The sequence below is a fragment of the Triticum dicoccoides genome, chromosome 3A, assembly GCF_002162155.2.
Source record: "Triticum dicoccoides isolate Atlit2015 ecotype Zavitan chromosome 3A, WEW_v2.0, whole genome shotgun sequence".
NCBI classification, from domain to species: Eukaryota; Viridiplantae; Streptophyta; class Magnoliopsida; order Poales; family Poaceae; genus Triticum; species Triticum dicoccoides.
The window spans coordinates 253,963,938-253,983,466 of record NC_041384.1 but is presented as its reverse complement, the minus strand read 5'-3'; positions in this window follow the sequence as shown (position 1 = coordinate 253,983,466).

Below are 19,529 nucleotides of genomic sequence, written 5' to 3'. Positions count from 1 at the left end.
CGCTGGGACGACTGCGGCCCCCACTAGGAGTGGCGGGATCAGCCTCGTGAGGACCGCTCGCAGGGCCAGCCTCACGAGGGTGCCTGGAGATATCAACCTTGTGAGGACTGTCCTCAGGGCAACGCCGGCCTCCCTCCGCTGCCACAACCACCAAGAAGGAACGACGACCACCACCAGGACGAGGGGGCTGGAGGCTTCCAGGAACCATGCGCCATCACCTGCATCATGGGCGGCGCCCAGGCGCCAGCCTCTCAACACATCTTCAAGCAGTTCGCTCGCGATCTTAACGCGGCCCTCCCCAGGCTCGAGGCCACACGTCCGCTCAGGTGGTCCAAGTGTACCATCACCTTCAGCTCATCCGACCAGCTCAAGTGTGCGGCAACTACCGGCACCCTCCCGATGCTTTGCTCGCCCGTCATCAGCAATGTCCTTGTCACCAAGACCCTCATCGATGGCGGCGCGGGGCTTAATGTTCTTTCCATCGAGACATTCAATCGACTCCAACTGCCATATGATCAGCTGCAGCCCACCAAGCCTTTCTCATGAGTGACCGACAGCTCCACCACCCCGATAGGGCAGATCCGCCTCCCTGTCACCTCCGGCCAACATGACAAATACCGGACCGAGCTCATTGACTTCGACGTCGCCCACATCCGCCTTCCGTACAATGCCATCCTTGGATATCCAGCCCTGGCCAAGTTCATGGTGGTGACTCATCATGGATACAATATCCTGAAGATGCCAGGGAACCGCGACATCATCACGATCGCCGGTGAGGAGAAGGACGTGGTGTGCTCCCTCGAGCGTGCCTACCAGGATGCAGTGGTCAAAGATCCAGACAACAAAGCGCCATCTACCCTCCTGAGGCTATCCCCAAGAAGTAGAAGCAGTTGCTCCGCCAAGAGCCTCAGGAGAGCGGTATCTCCAGCAGCACCACCTCAGGACCTGCGCCCGCCTCCCTCTCACGCATAGGAAGGCGCGCCCAACGCCCTCCTTAGGGTGGGCTTGGGGGCTCTCTTCTGGAAGGCCTCTGACTTAGCTAATGTGATGAGGGAGGCGCTCGGGCAACACATGGAGACATGCTTCATCGCATGCTTCCCTCACGAGGGCACAAGGCATGGGGTGCCAGGTGCTCAGGAGTTCATCACCAAGGCGACTGAGGAGCATCAAGAGGCGAGAGTCGTGCGCGGCGACCACCGCTCACCGCCTGGCGCGGCCCCTTGTCCTGGCGAGGATAATGAGCTATGCGTCTGCGTTAACATTCCAGGGCTCAACAGGGCCGCATCCGAGGAGCGCTTCTGGCCATCGTACGTTGGTCGGTGATACGTCTCCATCGTATCTACTTTTCCAAACACTTTTGCCCTTGTTTTGGATTCTAACTTGCATGATTTGAATGGAACTAACCCAGACTGATGTTGTTTTCAACAGAATTGCCATGGTGTTATATTTGTGCATAAATAAAAGTTCTCGGAATGACACAAAAATCAACGGAGAATATTTTTGGAATATATAAAAAATACTGGCGAAAGAATCAACATCAAGGGGCCCACACCCTATACACAAGGGTGGGGGCGCGCCTACCCCCTGGGCGCGCCCCCTGCCTCGTGGCCCCCCTGACGCTCCACCGACCTCAACTCCAACTCCATATATTCACGTTCGAGGAGAAAAAAGTCAGACAGAAGGATTCATCGTGTTTTACGATACAGAGCCGCCGCCAAGCCCTAATCTCTCTTGGGGGGGGGGGCTGATCTGGAGTTCGTTCGGGGCTCCGGAGAGGGGAATCCGTCGCCATCATCATCATCAACCTTCCTCCATCACCAATTTCATGATGCTCACCGCCGTGCACGAGTAATTCCATCGTAGGCTTGCTGGACGGTGATGGGTTAGATGCAATTTATCATGTAATCGAGTTAGTTTTGTTAGGTTTGATCCCTAGTGTCCACTATGTTTTGAGATTGATGTTGCTATGACTTTGCTATGCTTAATGCCTGTGACTAGGGCCCGAGTGCAATGATTTCAGATCTGAACCTATTATGTTCTCATGAATATATGTGAGTTCTTGATCCTATCTTGCAAGTCTATATTCACCTATTATGTGTTATGATCCGTTAACCCCGAAGTGACAATAATCGGGATACTTACCGGTGATGATTGTAGTTTGAGGAGTTCATGTATTCACTAAGTGTTAATGCTTTGGTCCTATACTCTATTAAAAGGAGGCCTTAATATCCCTTGGTTTCTAATAGGACCCCACTGCCACGGGAGGGTAGGACAAAAGATGTCATGCAAGTTTTTTTCCATAAGCACGTATGACTATATTCAGAATACATGCCTACATTACATTGATGAACTAGAGCTAGTTATGTGTCACCCTATGTTATAACTATTGCATGAGGAATCGTATCCGACATAATTATCCATCAATGATCCATTGCCTACGAGCTTTTCATATATTGATCTTTGCTTATTTACTTTTCCGTTGCTACTGTTACAATCAGTACAAAACCAATACCGTTACTTTTGCTATCGTTACCGCTACTATCATATTACTTGCTACTAAATACTTTGCTGCAGATATTAAGTTTCCAGGTGTGATTGAATTGACAACTAAGCTACTAATACTTGAGAATATTCTTTGGCTCCCCTTCTGTCGAATCAATAAATTTAGGTTGAATACTCTACCCTCGAAAACTATTGCGATCGCCTATACTTGGGTTATCAAGACTATTTTCTGGCGCCGTTGCCGGGGAGCATAGCTCTATTCTTTGAGTTACTTGGGATTTATATCTGCTGATCACTATGAAGAACTTGAAAGATAAAAGAACCAAGATTTTTCCCTCGACTACGAGGGGAGGTAAGGAACTGCCATCTAGCTCTTCACTTGATTCACCTTCTGTTTTGAGTAAACTTGTGACACCTACTCCTGCTATTCATTCTGATATGTCGCATGTTATTGATGATGCCACTTCTGCTTTGCATGGTACTTATGATGAAACTACTTCTATGCTTGATACTACTGGGCCATTAGGTGAATTTCTTGATGAAAAACTTGCTAGGGTTAGAGAGAATGAAATTATTGAAACTGATAATATTGATGAAAGTGATGATGAAGATTCTCCCCCTAGATATGAATTGCCTGTTGTTCCTGAGGGTTATGTTATAGATGAAGAAACTGGTAGAGTCTTTTTAGCTTGCAATGATAAATATGATCTTAAGAAATTATTAGTTAAACTTAAAGAAAAGTCTTTGAATGCTAGAATGAAATATGACCCTTGTTTTGCTACTTCACCTATCTTTATTTTCGATAAGGATTATGATTTCTTGGTCGACCCTTAGTTAATTACTTTGGATGAATCTGATACTTTTTATGGCTATGAATCTGAAACTGTTGTGGCACATCTTACTAAATTAAATGATATAGCCACCCTGTTCACCAATGATGAGAAAACTTGCTATTACTTTATCCTTACGTTGTTTCCTTTCTCATTAAAGGGTGATGCTAAAATATGGTTTAATTCTCTTGATACTGGTTGTGTGCGTAGTCCCCAGGATATGATTTATTACTTCTCTGCTAAATATTTCCCCGCTCATAAGAAACAAGCTACCTTAAGGGAAATATATAATTTTGTGCAAATTGAAGAGAGTCTCCCACAAGATTGGAGGAGGCTTCTCCAATTACTTAATGCTTTGCCTGATCATCCTCTCAAGAAAGATGAAATACTTGACATCTTTTATAATGGACTAACCGATGCTTCCAGAGACCACCTAGATAGTTGTGCTGGTTGTGTTTTCATGGAAAGGACTGTTGATCAAGATGAATTGCTGTTGAATAATATGTTGAGTAATGAAAATGGTTGGACACTTCCTGAACCAACTCCCAAGCCAACTTCGAAGAAAAGGGGTATTCTATTTTCAATCCTGAAGATATGCAAGAGGCAAAGAAATCTATGAAAGAAACAGGTATTAAAGCTGAAGATGTTAATAATTTACCACCTATTGAAGAAATACATGGTCTTGATAACCCGACACAGGTAGTAAAGGTTCTCTCTATAGATTTGATAAATGTGAAATCCCATCTACTAAGTTTGCTAGCCAATGCTTGGATGAGTTTGATGACTTTATGGTTAAACAAGAACAATTCAATCCTTATGTTGGTAGACAATTGAAACGTAATGCTTATATGATTGAACACTTGAGTGATTATATGTCTAGAGTTAGAGGTGAACTTAAACTTATTAGTAAACATGCTTCTATGGTTACCACTCAAGTAGAACAAGTGCTTAAAGCTCAAAATGATTTGCTCAATGAATTAAATAATAAGAAAAATGATAATGCTGTTAGAGTTATGACTAGAGGGGGTAAAATGACCCAGGAACCTTTGTTTCCTGAGGGAAACCCTAAGAGAATTGAGCAAGATTCTCAGAGAACTAATGTTGACGCACCTAGTTCTTCTAAGAAGAAGAAAAAGAAAAATGATAGGACTTTATATGCTTCTAGTGAACCTGTTGTTGACACACCTGAGAATCCCAATGATATTTCTATTTCTGATGCTGAAACACAATCTGGTAATGAATATGAACCTAGTGATAATGTTAATGATGATGTTCATGTTGACACTCAACCTAGCAACGACAATGATGTAGAGATTGAACCTGCTGTTGATCTTGATAACCCACAATCAAAGAATCAATGTTATGATAAGAGACTTTGTTGCTAGGAAGCATGGTAATAAAAGAGAACCATGGGTCCAGAAACCCATGCCATTTCCTCCTAAACGATCCAAGAAAAAGGATGATGAGGATTTTGAGAGCTTTGCTGAAATGATTAGACCTACCTTTTGCATATGCGTTTGACTGATGTAATTAAAATGAACCCTTATGCTAAGTACATGAAGGGTATTGTTACTAATAAAAGAAAGATACCAGAAGCTAAAATTTCCACCATGCTTGCTAATTACACTTTTAAAGGTGGAATACTGAAGAAACTTGGAGATCCAGGAGTACCTACTATACCATGCTCCATTAAAAGAAACTATGTTCAAACTGTTTTGTGTGATCTTGGAGCCGCTGTTAGTGTTATGCCCCTCTCTTTATATCATAGAGTTGATTTGAATAAGTTGACACCTACTGAAATATCTTTGCAAATGGCTGATAAATCAACTGCTATACCTATCAGTATTTGTGAGGATGTGCTTGTTGTGGTTGCAAATGTTACTATTGTAACGTACTTTGTTATTCTTGTTATATTCTCGAGGATGATAGTATGTCTATTATTCTTGGTAGACCCTTTTTGAATACTGCAGGGGCTGTTATTTATTGCAACAAAGGCAATGTCACTTTTCATGTTAATGGTAATGAGCATACAGTACACTTTCCGAGGAAACAACCTCAAGTCCACAGTATCAATTCTATTGGAAAATTTCCAACAATTATTATTGGAGGTTTTGAATTTCCTCTTCCTACCGTCAAGAAGAAATATCACATTCTTATTGTTGGGGATGTGCATATCCCCGTTGAGTTAACCTAGTGTTATTCGAAATGTCTCCGGTTTCATGCAATTCGGAATGAGTTTGTTAACAAGACTTGATCAACCTTGTTAGTGGATTCCTTTTGATGAGCATGAGATGGATGAACTAAGAAAGCACAACTTTCTGTACCCTCTTTTTACTTTCTGTTATTTAAATTAAATAAAGCAAAAATAGTATTTTCTATCTATTTTTTGAATTATCCTTGCAATAAAAAAATACCTCGAAAATAAAAGTTCTCCAAATGTCCTGAAAATTTAATATGATATTTCTGGAATATTTAAGAATTATTGGCACACAGAACACACCAGGGGGGCTCTCCATGTGCCCACGAGGGTGGTGGGCGCGCCCTACCCTGCTAGGCGCGCCCCCTGCCTCGTGGACCGCACGTGGGCCCTCTCCACTTATTCTTGCACCCACACAATTCGTCTTCCTCCAGAAAAAATCATTCACCAGCTCAAACTCGAGTTCTAGCTCATCTTGCTGCGATTTTCGATCTCCTTGCTCAAAGCTCCATTCACAAAACTGCTTTGGGGGATTGTTCTTCGGTATGTGACTCCTCCAATGGTCCAATTAGTTTTTGTTACAGTGCTTTATTTATTGCTAATTTTTGCTGCTTAGGTGACCCTGTTCTTGTGCTTGCATGTCAAATTTATGTGGTCAAAAGTAGTTTTAATGCATGATATGGCCTCTATGCACGTGTAGGAGTAGTTGCTATCAATCTTGTTGAGTTTGGTTCACTTTTATTTTTGAATTACTAAAAATTTCAGAAATTTTCAGGATAAGATGAAGAGATTTTTGAGGGGCTCTTCAAGCCGAAGCTCGAAGGATAAGCAAAGTGAAGAAAATAAGAAGCCCAAATATAATCTCCCTCACATTGCGGAGGTTTGGCTGTGTGAATGGCCTTGTGATGAGTTCTTGAGAGAAGCAAGGATTTATGAAGATTTTTATTATTTGGTTGAGAATGCAGGCCTCACCGACTTCCTCCACGACCAGCGTGAACAGTATCTCCTACCCACCAATATTTTTTTGCAAAATTTTCATTTCCATGCTAGGAGATCGACACCTTCGGTGGAATTTTATTTATATGATGAGCATAAGGAGATGTCACTTTATGATATTTGTCGGGTTTGTAGGATACCCTTTGAGGGCAGTATAGAGGAACCCTTTGAGGGATTTATGGATATGATTGTTGTAGAGGAAATGAGGAAAGTTTCCGATGCAAGAATCACTAGCACACATTTTCCTGTTCTACGTTACTTTGCAATATTTGCTAGTAGATGCTTAATTGGTCATGGGAACTATGGAAATCTTAGTGCCCCTGATATTGTTATTTTGCGCCATGCTTTGTTTCGTGATACCACTTTTAGTTTAGGTGCTATTGTTGCTAAATGGTTAAATCTGAACTGTACAAAGGGTCCGATATTAGGAGGCATCTTCGCCTCGCACCTTGCTGCACACTTTCACATACCTATTAGGCATTATGAGAAAGAGGAAAAGTTGACGCCTCATATTTTTCTATATTATAAGAGTATGGTAGCACATGATTTTATTGTTAAGAATAAGAAGACGTTGTTTAACTATAGACTGATATTTGATAAAGACTACATTGAGACTAATACCTTGCCTGCTCCTTCTTTGTTCAACATATTTTCAGGCATGTACCGTGTTCTGCTAGAGGCCATTCATGCCTACCGAAGCCTGAAATCAGCTCCAGAGCCCGAGCCAGAGCCACCACTTGATCCTCCCCATCAGTCTCTTTATCAGTGGGATGCGGAGGATATCACCAACTAGTGGCATCCTGAGGATCCTCCTCAGTACGACCCCGGCTTCAACTTCGGATATCCACCAGGCCAGTGATGGCCATAGACCAACTTAGGCCAAAAACCTAAGCTTGGGGAGTACGTATTTCTCACCGACATTACATTCATGTTCACACACTCATGCCAGTTGTCGGTGCTCACACTTTTTCATTGTATCATCCATGCTAGTTTATTTTCTGTTTTAAGCATTCTTCTTGTGTGTTTGAAAAACCTTAATAAAAACGAAAAAATTAGTTGTAGCTTTTAGCTAGTTTACTTTCCATGCTTGTAGCAGTAACAATTAAAAAGAAAATCCCAAAAGATTTCTCCTTCATCTTTTGCTTGTTGGGAGCTTTCCCGTGTAAATAGTTTTGTTTCTTTTGTTTTATTTGGGGGTCGAGAGGATAAGACCTTGATGAAAATGTTGAGTGGCTCTCTTATGCATTCTTGTTGATTTAACAAAGAGCCCATATTACCTTGTCTTCTCCCTTGAATTGAATGCTTGCAGATTCCAGCTTAGTCGAATGTACGTGCACTATTATTATTATCCACATTATTTGGTTGTGCAAGTGAAAGGCAATAATGACGATATATGATGGACTAATTGAGATGAGAGAAGCTGGTATGAACTCGACCTCTCTTGTTTTTGTAAATATGAGTAGTTCATCGTTCCTGATTCAACCTATTATGAATGAAACATGTTTGCAATAACAATTAGGGATTATAGTTGCTCATATCATGCTTAATTTGCCAGGAGTTTATAATGGTTTACCTTGCATGCCAACATGCTATTAAAATGGTTATGATGTGGTATGATAGGGTGGTATCCTCCTTTGAACGATTCGATTGGCTTGACTTGACACTTGTTCACGCATGTAGTTGAAACAAAATCAACATAGCCTCCACGATATTTATGTTCATGGTGAATTATATCCTACTCATGCTTGCATTCAGTGTTGATTAATTTTAATGCATGTTCATGACTGTTGTCGCTCTCTAGTTGGTCGCTTCCCAGTCTCATTCTAGCCTTCACTTGTACTAAGCGGGAATACTGCTTGTGCATCCAATTCCATAAACCCCAAAACTTATTCCATATGAGTCCACCATACTTTCCTATATGCGGTATCTACCTGCCGTTCCAAGTAAATTTGTATGTGCCAAACTCTAAACCTTGAAATGAAATTCTGTTTCGTATGCTCGAATAGCTCATGTATCAACTAGCGCTGTCTGTATCTTCCATGCTAGCTGGGTTATTCTCAAGAGGAGTGGACTCCGCTGCTCACTCACGAGAAAATAGGTGGTCACCGGTATGCCCAGTCCTACGCTCAAATCAAATCAAAACAATTACAAACAAAACTCCCCCAGGATTGTTGTTAGTTGGAGGCACCCGTTGTTTCGGGCAAGCCATGGATTGATGCTTGTTGGTGGTGGGGGAGTATGGACTTTACCATTCTTCTTGGGAACCGCCTACAATGTGTGTAGCATGGAATATATCGAGATCTCTCGGTTGTTATGTTGACAATGAAATTATACCGCTCAAAATATTATTCATCTCAACTTCAAAACCGAGCTCTGGCACCTCTACAAATCCCTGCTTCCCTTTGAGAAGGGCCTATCTATTTACTTTTATGTTGAGTCATCATCTTCGTATTAAAAAGCGCCAGTTGGAGAGCACCGTTATCATTTGTCGTGGTTCTAACTCTGACAGTGATGTAGGGGGGTGAATATGGAGAGGCTAGATCTTGGCTATTGGGAAGTTGTTACACGCAAGGTTTACGAGTTCAGGCCCTTCTCAGAGGAAGTAATAGCCCTACATCTTGGAGCCCGGAGGCGGTCGACTGGATTATGCGTGTATGGATTACAGGGGTGCGAACCCTTCACACTGAGGAGGGGGGTGGCTTATATAGAGTTCGCCGGACCCCTCCTGCCCTCAGTAATGCAGGGTTTAAGGTACATTTAAGGTTGGGCGTTACTAGTAACGCCCTTAATAAAGTGCTATAATGATCATAAAGACTACTTAACAGCCGACCGTTTGCCTGTGGAGTGACTTTAGGTCTTCTGGCAGTCGAGTGGTTGGCTTCATGGTCGAGTGACTTGAACCCGTCGAGTGGGATACCTTCAAGTCCATTGTAAGGTGACTTCTTCTAGGGGTGTCCTAGGGTAGGACTCTTTGGTCAGGTCCGTGTCCCTACCCTAGGTACATGTCTTCATCATCATTTGCATTTATTATTATTAGTTTACGTTGAGTATGACTGGATCTCTTTTACCATGAATTACAATTTCCAGTCAGCCATTGATCTTGAAGGGTGCTCTGCATTTATGTTTTGCGGTCTCAGAAAGGGCTAGCGAGATACCATCTTGTTATATCACATCGTGAGTGTTTTGAGAAAGTGTTATCATTCGAGATTTATTATTATTGCTCGCTAGTTGATTATGCCATTGATATGAGTAAACATGAGACCTAAGTGTTATTGTGAATATGGTTAGTTCATAATCTTTGCTGAAAACTTGAATGCTAGCTTTACATATTTACAACAACAAGAGCAAACAGAGTTTGTAAAAGTTTTTCTTTATCACTTTCAGTTTATCAACTAAATTGCTTGAGGACAAGCAAAGGTTTAAACTCGGGGGAGTTGATACGTCTCCATTGTATCTACTTTTCCAAACACTTTTGCCCTTGTTTTGGACTCTAACTTGCATGATTTGAATGGAACTAACCCTGACTGACACTGTTTTCAGCAGAATTGCCATGGTGTTATTTTTGTGCAGAAATAAAAGTTCTCGGAATGACCTGAAAATCGACGGAGAATACTTTTGGAATATATAAAAAATACTGGCAAAAGAATCAACGTCAAGGGGCCCACACCCAATCCACGAGGGTGGGGGCGCACCCCCTGCCTCGTGGGCCCCCTGACGCTCCACCGACCACAACTCCAACTCCATATATTCACGTTTGGGGAGAAAAATCAGAGAGAAGGATTCATCGCGTTTTACGATACATAGCCGCCGCCAAGCCCTAATCTCTCTCGGGAGGGCTGATATGGAGTCCGTTCGGGGCTCCGGAGAGGGGAATCCGTCGCCATCTTCATCATCAAGCTTCCTCCATCAGCAATTTCATGATGCTCACCGCCGTGCGTGAGTAATTCCATCGTAGGCTTGCTGGAAGGTGATGGGTTGGATGAGATTTAGCATGTAATCGAGTTAGTTTTGTTAGGCTTTGATCCCTCGTATCCATTACGTTCTGAGATTGATGTTGCTATGACTTTCCTATGCTTAATGCTTGTCACTATGGCCCGAGTGCCATGATTTCAGATCTGGACCTATTATGTTTTCATGAATTTATGTGAGTTCTTGATCCTATCTTGCAAGTCTATAGTCACCTATTATGTGTTATGATCCGTTAACCCCGAAGTGACAATAATCGGGATACTTACCGGTGATGACCGTAGTTTGAGGAGTTCATGTATTCACTAAGTGTTAATGCTTTGGTCCGGTACTCTATTAAAAGGATGCCTTAATATCCCTAAGTTTCCAATAGTACCCCACTGCCACGGGAGGGTAGGACAAAAGATGTCATGCAAGTTCTTTTCCATAAGCATGTATGACTATATTCAGAATACATGCCTGCATTACATTGATGAATTAGTGCTAGTTCTGTGTCACCCTATGTTATAACTATTTCATGAGGAATTGTATCCGACATAATTATCCATCACTGATCCATTTCCTACGAGCTTTTCATATATTGATCTTCGCTTATTTACTTTTCCATTGCTACTGTTACAATCACTACAAAACCAATACCGTTACTTTTGCTATCGTTACCGCTACTATCATATTACTCGCTACTAAATACTTTGCTGCAGATATTAAGTTTCCAGGTGTGGTTGAATTGACAACTCAGCTGCTAATACTTGAGAATATTCTTTTGCTCCCCTTGTGTTGAATCAATAATTTTGGGTTGAATACTCTACCCTCGAAAACTGTTGCGATCCCCTATACTTGTGGGTTATCAGTCGGTGTGAGGGCCGCCCTCGCAGCTACGTTCACATGCCTTTTGGCCAGCCGAGCGCGGATGCCACCTTGCAACGTCACCTGTGAAATATCATGGCGGCTCGGGAGGCCAGGAACCACGCGGTTCTAGCGGAGATGCCGACGGTTCTTCACGAGCCTCCCGAGCCTCAAGAGCCTCCCGAGGTTCAGGACCCAGGCGGCTCCTGACGAGCGAGTTCTTCAGCATGCATCTTCAGCTAATCCAACATCTCTTCAATGACAGAGCAAGGTGACATTTTCCAGTTTATTCAGTTGGGGGCGCCCCACGGGCCGCATTATCCCCAGGTCGCATGGGCCTGTCCCTGTGACATGTATCATTTCGCATCTTTAATTTGCTTTGTTGGGGGCGCCCCTCGGGCTGCATCATCCCCAGGTCGCGTGGGTCTGTCCCTGTGGCATGTGCCCTTCTGCATCTATAAAACTAGCTTTACCTCCTTCCATAAGATGGTTTATGTTATCACCTACTTCCCTGACACCCTTTGTGGCTCCTCGCATTGCTGACCGGCCTCCTGTTCATCTTGCAACGGGGGCTACACATGCTAGCACGACGCTTGTGCTCAGGTCCATCCTTGCAACGCTTACAAACCTGAGAGAAAGAGCTCTAGATCGCGGCCCGCCCTGTTCACGTCACCTCAGCAGATCCTCAGTGCCTTCATCTTCTTGCAGAAAGATCGGCGGTAGGACAGCGAACGCAATTATGAGTTATATTCTCCTCTCGGACTAACCCACAGGAATCTCCAGAGCTGAACTACAGGCGGCCCCACAGGCTGCCCCTTTTTACACAATTCGCTTATGCATTAAAGGGGGGCTCCTGAGCATCGCGCCTCAGGAGCTCCTACTGACTCTCCAGCCCTCATCCCCTGGCCTTGACCACGGCATTGCGACTTGGCATACCCGCAGCAGCTGAGCCTTGCTCGAGGGTCGGGACCCGAGGACGCAGAGCATTTAGATGAGCGAGGAAAGGGGAGGCCGGCGTGAGCAATACCTAGTAGCACCACCGCTAAAGCAAAAATCGGGCGTCGCACAAGGAACCACGTCAGGCTTGCCAAAAGATAAGTCACCCATGCATGACGGTGTGAATCTCTCCATCCGTGGTTCTCCACTCTCATAAACTCGCTCCAGCAACGCTACTTCCCTTTTCAGCCTCCAGGGAGCTGCTTGCACGCTAAAGGGGACCTCTTGAGCATCGCGCCTCAAGAGCTCTTACCGGACCTCGGGCTGCTCACCTCCCGGCCTTGACCACGGCATCGCGACCTGGCATACCAGCGACAACTAAAGCCTGCCCGGGACTGGGTCTGGCTGACGTAGAGAGCTTAGCTACCGCGGGAACGAAAAGGGGGAACAATGCCGAATCAGGACACACAGCTGCAACCTTATAATAATAAACTTCAGAGCAAAAGCATTACAAGGTTTTTACATGCCCCCGCGGGGTTTGCCTCGATTCCTCGCAGGGAACAAAAGAAGAAAAACCTCAAGGTACCCTGGCTACGGGCAACACCGTCGACGCCATCATCAACATTGGGCCATGCAAGGCCGGCGCCAACCCCATCCAGATCACCGTCGACACTGCACGGATGCCGCTGCCGCGCTCCAAGCACAGCGAGAGCTCGGGGCACGTAGCTATTGTCGCTCGACTTCGGAGACTAGCTGGGCTTGGGAGAGTCGTTAGACTATCGGGAGTCGTCGCTGCTGCTGGAGGAGCTGTCGGCAGGACCGGAAGCAGGCTTAGTGCCCACTGCCGCGTCATGCTGGCGGCTTCCCCCGGGGCAGCACTCGAGGTGGCAGCCTTCCTCATTGAAGACCTTGAAGAATAGCATGGAGGCGCCATCGTACTCAAAGTGGATGGCAAGGGCCCCCTCTACGCGGCAGGCACATGCAAACCTCGCCCGATCCTCGGGTCATGAAGATGCCACCCGGAGGGACGACCTCGACCTCCGCCCTCGTGGCTAGGCTGTAGCACCCGGCGTGCTGCAGCCACAACTCAAGCGGCCCCCTCGGCGGCATCTCCTCAGTGAAGAACCGTGGGCATCGGACCCATGTGCGCGGCGGCATCGCCACCCATATCACGAACTCACACGAGGTGCCCTCGGCGTGGGTTCGCGGGCCAGCCAGCCGTACAGCCTCAGCCTGCCCACCGTGGCCGTGGCCCGCGCGGCACTGCCACGCTCTCCGGGGCCCTGCGCTCGGGCATACAGGTGGAGTGGGAAGCCAGTCGGTGGCCACTCGTACCAGGTCCGTGTCACCTCCTGTCTCTCCCCGGCGTCGTGAGGGTGGTTGAACCTTTTCTTCGGTGGAACTGGTTCCGGCTCCTCCCGATGGGCGTTTCCCTTTTCCGCCGCAGAGAACCTCTTGATCGGCGCCATGGAAGCTACAACAAGATGGAGAGACAAGAAGGAGATGAGCAAAGGGGGCTCCTCCCCTCTCTTCATTTATAGCCAAGAGGAGGCCAACCGCCGGCCTCCACCACTACAAAAAAAGGCACTTCCGTGATGATACGTGTTTGTCAAAGTAGGTCACGTTTTCTATCATGCATGTTCATCCATGACAAATTTATGACAGAATCAAGATAGTCATACATGTTCTGTCGTAGAAGTGTTCAATGACATTACCAAAATTATCATCATGGAAGTGTCCACTTCCATGACGATAAATGGCGCGTCATTGAAGTGCTTTGATCAAGGGTGACCGACACATGGCATCCACCGTAACGGGACGCCGTTAAGCTATCGGGTCCAGTTTTGGATCTGATAACCCATTAATAGCTCGGACCAATGGGAATTTTCCACGTGTAAAATTCTCATTGGCCGGAGGAAACACGTGTCGGCTCAATGTTCGGACAGATGCCATCCACTCATTGGACAGGAGGCGCCCATGATACGTCGACGCGTGGCACAGGCCAACAGAGGCCCATTCTGGTGAAAAGGCCAGCCCGTTTGACTTGGCCAAAAGGTAATGGGCCGGCCCATGGAAAGCCTGTTAACGGCATGTTCATATATAGCCCACTTACGGCCCGCTTACTACCGGCCCGTTATGGCCTATCGGAATTAAGCCCAGTAGCTTCATTTGGGTCGTCTAATATGATTCCAGCCCATTGTAACTTTCGGCCCATGATGTCTTTTGGCCCATATGAGGCCCTTTGTAACTCTTGGCCCATTAAAGGCCCGAGATGAAATTGGCCCATAATGAACAGTGTATCGCTTTATACCCATTAACGGCCCATTATTCCATCGGCCGTTTCCAGCCCGTGTTAACTTTCGTCCTTCTAAGGGCCCCTTTATTCTTGGGCTCATTTCTAGATTCCGGTTAGATACAGTCTATTACTGGACTGTTTCGTTTGTGGGCCAAATACAACCCATGGTTACATTCGGCCCGTTTGTGGCCCGTTAACCCGTTGGGCTATTTTCGTAGCGTTATCAAATATGGCCTATTAACGGCTCGTTATGGTCCATGAATAGTACGACCCATGTTTGGCAAAATGATTATACGCCCCGTAGAAGGCCCATGGATCATAAGGCCCATAGAAGACCAACGGATCCTATGGCCCGTAGAAGGCCCATGGATCATACGGCCCGTAGAAGGCCCATGGATCATATGGCCCGTAGAAAGTCCATGGATCCTATGGCTCGTAAAAGGCCCATGGATTCTACGGCCCATAGAAGGCCCACGGATCCTACGGCCCGCAGGAGGCCCATGGTTACAACAGTCCGTGTGTTGCCATGATTATTGTGGCCTAGTTATCAAAACTAGGTTATTATGGCCACTAAAAAACACGGAAAAAGAACTGCAGTGACTACAAGCAAACAACTAAACAAGACAATAAGGAGATAAATAAGAAAGCAACTAACGCTAGCCTATTACAACTATTACACATATTACATCCACTGGGCATCAAAGTTCGCCACCAGTGCAAATATAGGGAACAAAGCAACATATTACATACACTGGCCGTCAAAATTGGCCACCAGTGCAAATAAACGCAGCAGCAAAACAAGTCCTTAACTAAAACAACTTCGGAAGAGCTCACGAAATGTTATCCTAGGTATCCACCATGCTGGCAATAAGCTTAGCAAGCTTATTAGCTTTGTCCTGTTTGGCGTCAAAATCCTCCAACGCTTGTTGTTGCACCAGAAAGTATGCATCTGAATGCTCCAGGGACTTCCGTAGTCCTTTCGCTTCTTGTCGCAGCACAACTGATTGATGTCTTTCAGCTTGTAGTTGAGACTTAAGAAACCGAACTAATTCAGACAGTGAGTTTGAATAGCTTGTGTGTAAGTGCATCTAGTGCCACCCCTAGTTGGTTTAGGAGTATTGACGACAAACCTAGTTGAGGGACTAATGTGTTTGTGAGAATTGCAGGATAACACAAGTAGAAGTCCCTCATTGATTCGGTTTCACTACCAGAGATGACCCCTAAAAATAAATGAAGACATTGAAGCCAAAGGTGGTATATGAAGATATTCACATTGAAGACTATGACAAAAGAAGACACGTTATGAAGCCTATGGAGCTCGAAGACTTAGATCTTTCGTAGTTCTTTTTCTTTTTGTGTTGAGTCATAGGAACCACCGTACTGTTAAGTGGGGTCCAGGAGAACCAGTCAGAATGACTGGAGTGATTCCTAAACCAAAAACCTATGTCTTCGAGTGAAGACAATGAGAGTGAATCTTGTCCAGAGCCGGACAAGTCAGCTTTGCTTGTAGCCCAAGTAAAGTTGCCATGAGATTTTGAAATCTGACCGTTGAGACACGTGTCAGTTCCTTAGTGACACAGGGTCATTTTGGACAAATCAGGTCGGTTGCCAAGTGGCTATAAATAGCCCACCCCCTACAACCATAAACGGTTGGCTGCTCAGATTTCAGTGCACGGCTTTTGTCATTTGAGAGTAACCCACCTCGAAGCCTTTGAGAGAAAATTCCTAGCGAGGAGAAAAGCCCTAACCACCCAGAGCCAGAGAACATTGGGCATCACTTAAGTCTTCTTGTCTGTGTGATCTGAAGACTTGTTACACTTGAGGACTGTGCATCCCCAGACAGTTAGGCGTCGCGTTCAGAGCATCCAAGAGACATTGTGGATTGCCAGTGAACGAAGTCTGTGAAGGTTTGGGAGTCTACCTTGAAGATTTACCATAGTGATTGGGCGAGGACTATGTGACCTTAGATCAAGGAGAATACAGTGAGGACTTGGTGTCCTGAGCTGTGTGTTCAGGACTGGGTGTCTGGGACTGTGTGTCCTAAGGTTTAAATACCTAGCCGCTCCAACCAGACGTACAATTGTCATAGCAACTGGAACTGGTCCAACACATCATTGTCTTCAACGAGTCACTGGTTTCATCTTCACTTCCAGTTATTTACTGATCACTCATTGTAAAGTCATTGCATGTCTGTTCTCTCTTTTGTCTTCACAACGTGAGTGTATGATCTGTTTGGCTTCATAGTATCTTCCTACCTGATCCTAATTACACTACAGCTATTTGTCACTGTGCTTTCACTCTGTTGATACTTGACCATGGCTTGCCTAGTGTAGTCTAACTTCCGCTGCATAGTAATAGGCATATCTCTACTGTTTGTCTTCATAACTTCCTCGTTTTGAAGACTTTCATAAAAATCACCTATTTACCCCCCCTCTAGTCGATATAACGCACTTTCAATTGGTATCAGAGCAAGGTGCTCCCTTGTTCTGTGTGATTCGATTTAACCACCTGGAGTTTTAGCTATGTCGACTGCAGGGATAATCAAAGTCTCCGCTGCGTGCCCCGTCTTCAATGGAACTGAATATCCCTATTGGAAGAATAAGATGCGTATGCATCTTGAAGCCATTGACGTCGACCTATGGTATGTCGTCGAGAACGGCGTTCCCAAGGCTGGAGAAGGTGTCACTGCTGCTGATGTCAAGAAATTCATTCAACTGGACTCTACTGCCAAGAACATCATCTGTGGTCATCTGACCAAAGGATAGTATGGCCGTGTGAGTGCTTTGAAGACATCCAAGCTAGTCTGGGACTGGCTCTCCAAGGTCAATGAAGGCATCTCAACCCAGAGAGATCAAAGAATCAGTGTCCTTCGCAATCTCTTCAACTGCTTCAAGCGAAATGACAATGAGAATGTCCAGCACACATTTGACAGACTCACTGACATCACAAATGAGGTTCAAGCCCTCGGCGCTACTGAGATCACCAAACATGAAGTCGACAAGACGCTGCTGAGATCACTTGATAGTTCGTTTGACATCCTAGCCCTGATGATTCAAGAACGTCCTGATTTCAAGACACTCGATCCATCTGACATACTTGAGAGGCTCAACACACATGAGTTTCAGCTTTCTGAGAAAAGAGATATCTACGGTCCAAACTATGGGCGAACTCGTGCCTTGAAGACGAAAGCTGTTTCCTCATCTGAAGAAGAATCTGACAGCAGTTCTGATGATCCTGAAGACATTGGAAGGGAACTTGCAATGCTAGTGAAGAAGTTCCAAAAATTCACCAATAAGAAAGGCTTCAGAAAGCTTCACGATCAAGCTCAAGGAATGATGAAGCATCTGCTCATGACTACAAGAAGAAAACATGCCACAAGTGCAAGAAAACTGGACACTTCATCTCTGAGTGTCCACAGTGGGACAATGAGAACAGAAAGAAGAAGAAGAGCAAGGAATATGACTCAGACGACAAGAAGAAGAAGAAGAAATACACAAAGTCTTCTTCCAAGTCTTCCTCAAAGTCTTCATCACACAAGAAGAGCTCATCTGGCAAGGCACTTGCGTTTGTTGTCAAGGAAATGGATTCAGAGGAGGAGTCCGCTTATGAGGAGGCAGAGGTGGAGTCTGAGGAGGAGTCTGATTCTGGCATTGCAAGTCTGGCTACAGCATATGTCGCCAAGTCCATCTTCAACACTGAAGACAATGACTTCATCACCGACACCGATGCAAATGACAAGGACTACTCCACTCCTACCTACTGCTTCATGGCACGCGGTGCCAAGGTAAACAAACGCACTACTCACTATCAAACATCTAGCGACGATGACTCTGATTGTGATTCAAAACCCAGTTACAAAACACTTGCTAAAATTGCAACTGAACAACAGAAAGCCATGGAACATATTCAAAAACTGTTAGACAGAAGCGATGATCTGTTGGGTGCTGAAATGACTCGATCTGAATCCTTAATTGAAGACATAAAAAATCTTCACGTTAAGTATCAGGAACTTGAAGATCGTCATGATACTCTCTCAACAACTCATGAAAGGCTTTCCTATGATTATCTTCAAAGGAAGCAAGAACTTGAGAAATTGAGAGCGGCTCATGAAGATCTTAAAAAGGAAAATGAGTCACTTCGCACCGAACAGATCAGTTCCGCTCAGGAAGGATTTGAACCACCATGTCTTAAATGCATTGAGCGTGATAATGCTACTTCTGTTGCTGAATGTTCCACTGCTACTGCTGTTGCAATATCTTCAACTGTTGATGTGGTAACTAACCCCTCTGCTGAGGATACCACTGCTATTGCTGATGAGAATGCTAGGTTGAAGACATTGCTTGAAACAGGGATGTACAAAAGTCTTAAAGGACATCAGACATTATGTGATGTCCTCAAGAAGCAGATTCCGAACCGAAACCCTAGGAAAGAGGGTGTTGGGTTCGTAAGGAAAATAAATGCAGATGGCTCTTACTGGAAACCTGAGCAGTACCCCAAAACCAAGTGGGTTGCTGCAAAGGAACCTTCAGCAGATCCATCCAATTTATCTGGCTTCACTTGTGCTAACCCCATTATCATTGATGAATCCTTTGATGCAAACTATATACTGTTTAAGAATCAGAATGGTGAAGTGTTTGCCAGGTACATTAGTTCTAACTGCAGGAATGGACCGCCTATGAAGAAGATCTGGGTTGCGAAAAAGTGTCTGGAAAATCTTCCTGTGAATGTCTTCATGACACCTCACTTGAAGAAGACAAACCTCAGACCAAAGGCTTCATACGGTCCAAAGGCTTCATACAAACAGAGGACTCACCTGAGTCACACTAACGCAAATGTTTTGCAGGGAAACCATACACTCAGGCATATGAATATGAGAGCGGTTCATCAAACCGTCATGTTCATATGACCAAAAATTATTCTGCTTATTCTTATGAGTACTATTGTCCACCTGCAAGACTGT